The 5587-nt window shown below is 42.8% G+C and overlaps 2 protein-coding genes and 2 pseudogenes across 2 annotated transcripts in view; 2 read left to right on the top strand and 2 right to left on the bottom strand.

Annotated features, from left to right (window-relative positions):
- The window catches only part of LOC113407905, a 6880-nt pseudogene extending 5928 nt beyond the window's left edge, over window positions 1-952 (top strand).
- Window positions 1-5587, bottom strand: part of LOC112107877 (zinc finger protein 271-like) — an 879239-nt gene that overhangs the window by 545862 nt on the left and 327790 nt on the right. The window lies entirely within an intron of this gene.
- Window positions 1-5587, top strand: part of PPP1R37 (protein phosphatase 1 regulatory subunit 37) — a 147540-nt gene that overhangs the window by 76699 nt on the left and 65254 nt on the right. The gene's annotated exons all lie outside the window — the stretch shown is intronic.
- LOC113407921 overlaps window positions 5295-5587 on the bottom strand; it is a 12857-nt pseudogene continuing 12564 nt past the window's right edge.

Below are 5587 nucleotides of genomic sequence, written 5' to 3'. Positions count from 1 at the left end.
CCTGTCTTGTAGGAGGTGACTTCTGGGTACTCGTCTGGCTCTGTCAATCTGTTTTTTCACTTCAGCAGGTGGGTATTGTAGTTTTAAGAATGCTTGATAGAGATCTTGTAGGTGCTTGTCTCTATCTGAGGGATTGGAGCAAATGCGGTTATATCTTAGAGCTTGGCTGTAGACAATGGATCGTGTGGTGTGTCCTGGATGGAAGCTGGAGGCATGTAGGTAAGTGTAGCGGTCAGTAGGTTTCCGGTATAGGGTGGTATTTATGTGACCATCGCTTATTAGCACAGTAGTGTCCAGGAAATGGACCGCTTGTGTGGATTGATCTAGGCTGAGGTTGATATGTTACTAGTTTTTAAATGTCAAGGTCCTGTGTGAATATTTTTTGGCGAGAACAACTTACTTTCTTTATCTTATATTTTGTATTTCTAAAGATGAGGAAGAGGATGACGTGGAAGACATTGAGGTTCTGGCAGTGGAGAAAAGGCACTCTTCCTCCAAGAAGACAGTTATGACTATTATTCTAAAGCATTGCACCCCGATTCACCAGCATTATTACTACACCGCCCCTTCCCCATACATTGAAAGTGAAGATGCCCTGCCACAGGAAAAGCTAAAAAATGAGGTGCCCCATGTCACAAAACCCGTGATCCAACCAGAGTCTAAGAGTTCAAGTCCTCAAAATGCAGAGTCAGAGGATAGCAAACGTCTACGCCTCAATTGTCTGGAACGTCAGCGGAATAAGGATCTGCGGTCTAGTTTCCTCACATTAAGGGACCATGTACCTGAACTGGTTAAAAATGAGAAAGCCGCAAAAATACTCATCTTGACTAAAGCCACTGATTATATCCATTCCCTTCAGGCAGAGGAACACAAGTTATTGCTAGAAAAGGAAAAATTGCAAGCCAGACAACAGCAGTTGCTAATGGAAATAGAACACATGGAGACTTGCTAAACTTTTTTTTACCTGACCTGGACAGTCACTGCCACTTTGCACATTTTTGATTCTTTAAAAAAAGAATTGTGTTTTTTGATGTTAATGTTGTTTTACTTTCGATCCAATCCTTAAGTAGTTGACGAACTATATTATCCGGGTAGAGAGCGCATGGATGTTCTTGCAAGGAGGCTGCCAAACAATGAGACACTGCCCTCATATTGCTTCTTAAGAACTATAGATGTTCTTTAAAAGTTGTGAGCATTTGGAGCTACTGATGGCACCTAGTTGAGTTTAAAAACATTGATTCCTAATTTTGAATGGGGCTTATGTTCTACCAGATGTAACTTCAGGGGTTACCATTTGTACTTCTGTGGGAATTTTCTGTAAACACCATGTACACACTTGCCTTTGGTACATGTCTTGGATTATGAGAGGTGGCTCTTGCTACCAGTATTCAACTGGAAATTCATACCTAAGTTCAGTAATACCTCAATGTTTGAGGAGCATGTTTTTGTATACAAATATATTGTTAATCTCTGTTATACAGGCAGGGTAAGAATTAGTACAGTACGTACTTTAGTATGATGCGGAGACATAACTACATTTGATACTTATATTTTCATATGAAAATGAGTTCTGAAAGTTGGGAGTAGATATTACTGTATCACTTTTTTGAACTAAGAAAACTTTTGTAAAGAAATTTACTAAATATGCCTTTTCCTAGCCTGTTTCTTCCAGTTGATGTATTTGTTAATGTTTGGTGCATAGAACTGGGTAACTGCAAAGTTCCATTTTTAATTTCTTCCAAGGATGTACATTTAGTGCTGCTGCTTATAGCATTTTGAAATATCTCATGTTTATGAAAATAAATAGCAGTTACGTGATGTGCTCTTCAATATTTATTTTTCAATTTAGTTATTCTTTTTTATTATAAGTTCTATTACTTTAATGGTGCCCATGAGACATAAAGACATGATTCCAGCTCCTATGCACTTACAATCACAGGATACTACAGGAGGGATGAGATGCCAGCAAATTACCATTTCTCGTAACAAAGTAATTGTAATGGGAACAGTTGTAATGTACTCCTGTCAATCCACATTCAGATCTCTCCTTTGATACCGTGATCTCTCTAGGGTAGTGGTTTTCCACCTGTGGTCCGTGGACCCCTGGGGTCTGCAGACTACGTCTAAGATTTCCAAAGAGGTCTGCACCTCCATTTAAAACTTGTTAGGGATCAGCAAATGAAAAAAGGTTGAAAACCACTGCTGTATGCAGGGCCGGCTCCAGGCAACAGCTTACCAAGCAGGTGCTTAGGGCGGCCACTTCGGAGAGGGGCAGCACGTCCAGCTGTTCGGCGGCAATTCGGCGGCCAGTCCCTCACTCCTGCTCGGAGCGAAGGACCTCCCGCTGAATTGCCGCCGCAGATCGCGATCGCGGCTTTGTTTTGTTTTTTTTGTTTGGCTGCTTGGGGCGGCCAAAACCCTGGAGCCAGCCCTGGCTGTATGGGCCTTATGCAAAGCCCATTCTTGTTGACTTCAGCAGGGTTTGGGTCAGTCACTGAATGCACAGCACTCTCAGGGCTAGGATGCATTGCTGATTTCCACCAGCTGGTGATCTGGCTCCCATGCCTGAGAGCAGAATATTAGTGGAAGGAATTGCGTGTGGTGAACCAGGATCTTAGGAACTGAGTCTTACACTTGAATTCTGTTCCTTCTTTCTTAATATATCAAAGGACATAACCCAAAGGTTGGCCACGATTTGTTAGGAGAGTCGGTATAACCCCCTGCTCACTCCCCATATTCTGAGGATTCACAGCAACAATTTTCCCTTCAAAACCTGAAGCTGCCACACTTTTGAAAAGGGGGAAAGAAGCACAATCTGTGGTTTCATATCAACATTTGAAAACTGTATATCCATTTATTAGCCGCCCATGCCAACCATTCACACAGGTGGAGGTAGCCCTGGGTGATGCTTCTTTAACAGGAGAACGGATGGCTTGGTGCCCAGTGACTTACACATAATGGCCAACAGAAACCCACCCCAGAGGCGAATACATCTCAGCACTGGGGGAAGCAACCCCTCACAGAGACCATGCATCATGGGGGTTTGAGATACTGCTGGTGAACATGGTGAGGGGCTAATACAGCAGCGTGGGGATTCTCATCCACTCTGGGCACTGCCTGGGCAGAAAGAGCCAGTCACAGAGTGGATGAGAATCCCCACGCTGCTGTATTAGCCCCTCACCATGTTCACCAGCAGTATCTCAAACCCCCATGATGCATGGTCTCTGTGAGGGGTTGCTTCCCCCAGTGCTGAGATGTATTCGCCTCTGGGGTGGGTTTCTGTTGGCCATTATGTGTAAGTCACTGGGCACCAAGCCATCCGTTCTCCTGTTAAAGAAGCATCACCCAGGGCTACCTCCACCTGTGTGAATGGTTGGCATGGGCGGCTAATAAATGGATATACAGTTTTCAAATGTTGATATGAAACCACAGATTGTGCTTCTTTCCCCCTTTTCAAAAGTGTGGCAGCTTCAGGTTTTGAAGGGAAAATTGTTGCTGTGAATCCTCAGAATATGGGGAGTGAGCAGGGGGTTATACCGACTCTCCTAACAAATCGTGGCCAACCTTTGGGTTATGTCCTTTGATATATTAAGAAAGAAGGAACAGAATTCAAGTGTAAGACTCAGTTCCTAAGATCCTGGTTCACCACACGCAATTCCTTCCACTAATATTCTGCTCTCAGGCATGGGAGCCAGATCACCAGCTGGTGGAAATCAGCAATGCATCCTAGCCCTGAGAGTGCTGTGCATTCAGTGACTGACCCAAACCCTGCTGAAGTCAACAAGAATGGGCTTTGCATAAGGCCCATACAGCCAGGGCCGGCTCCAGGGTTTTGGCCGCCCCAAGCAGCCAAACAAAAAAAACAAAACAAAGCCGCGATCGCGATCTGCGGCGGCAATTCAGCGGGAGGTCCTTCGCTCCGAGCAGGAGTGAGGGACTGGCCGCCGAATTGCCGCCGAACAGCTGGACGTGCTGCCCCTCTCCGAAGTGGCCGCCCTAAGCACCTGCTTGGCAAGCTGGTGCCTGGAGCCGGCCCTGCATACAGCAGTGGTTTTCAACCTTTTTTCATTTGCTGATCCCTAACAAGTTTTAAATGGAGGTGCAGACCTCTTTGGAAATCTTAGACGTAGTCTGCAGACCCCAGGGGTCCACGGACCACAGGTGGAAAACCACTACCCTAGAGAGATCACGGTATCAAAGGAGAGATCTGAATGTGGATTGACAGGAGTACATTACAACTGTTCCCATTACAATTACTTTGTTACGAGAAATGGTAATTTGCTGGCATCTCATCCCTCCTGTAGTATCCTGTGATTGTAAGTGCATAGGAGCTGGAATCATGTCTTTATGTCTCATGGGCACCATTAAAGTAATAGAACTTATAATAAAAAAGAATAACTAAATTGAAAAATAAATATTGAAGAGCACATCACGTAACTGCTATTTATTTTCATAAACATGAGATATTTCAAAATGCTATAAGCAGCAGCACTAAATGTACATCCTTGGAAGAAATTAAAAATGGAACTTTGCAGTTACCCAGTTCTATGCACCAAACATTAACAAATACATCAACTGGAAGAAACAGGCTAGGAAAAGGCATATTTAGTAAATTTCTTTACAAAAGTTTTCTTAGTTCAAAAAAGTGATACAGTAATATCTACTCCCAACTTTCAGAACTCATTTTCATATGAAAATATAAGTATCAAATGTAGTTATGGCTCCGCATCATACTAAAGTACGTACTGTACTAATTCTTACCCTGCCTGTATAACTGAGATTAACAATATATTTGTATACAAAAACATGCTCCTCAAACATTGAGGTATTACTGAACTTAGGTATGAACTTCCAGTTGAATACTGGTAGCAAGAGCCACCTCTCATAATCCAAGACATGTACCAAAGGCAAGTGTGTACATGGTGTTTACAGAAAATTCCCACAGAAGTACAAATGGTAACCCCTGAAGTTACATCTGGTAGAACATAAGCCCCATTCAAAATTAGGAATCAATGTTTTTAAACTCAACTAGGTGCCATCAGTAGCTCCAAATGCTCACAACTTTTAAAGAACATCTATAGTTTTTAAGAAGCAATATGAGGGCAGTGTCTCATTGTTTGGCAGCCTCCTTGCAAGAACATCCATGCGCTCTCTACCCGGATAATATAGTTCGTCAACTACTTAAGGATTGGATCGAAAGTAAAACAACATTAACATCAAAAAACACAATTCTTTTTTTAAAGAATCAAAAATGTGCAAAGTGGCAGTGACTGTCCAGGTCAGGTAAAAAAAGTTTAGCAAGTCTCCATGTGTTCTATTTCCATTAGCAACTGCTGTTGTCTGGCTTGCAATTTTTCCTTTTCTAGCAATAACTTGTGTTTCTCTGCCTGAAGGGAATGGATATAATCAGTGGCTGTATTCAAGATGAGTATTTTTGCAGCTTTCTCATTTTTAACCAGTTCAGGTACATGGTCCCTTAATGTGAGGAAACTAGACCGCAGATCCTTATTCCGCTGACGTTCCAGACAATTGAGGCGTAGACGTTTGCTATCCTCTGACTCTGCATTTTGAGGACTTGAACTCTTAG

This window comes from Terrapene carolina, unplaced genomic scaffold, assembly GCF_002925995.2.
Source record: "Terrapene carolina triunguis isolate 2854851 unplaced genomic scaffold, T_m_triunguis-2.0 Scaffold517, whole genome shotgun sequence".
Lineage (NCBI taxonomy): Eukaryota > Metazoa > Chordata > Testudines > Emydidae > Terrapene > Terrapene triunguis.
The sequence above is the reverse complement of the archived record's forward strand: the minus strand, read 5'-3'. Positions and strand labels throughout refer to the sequence as shown.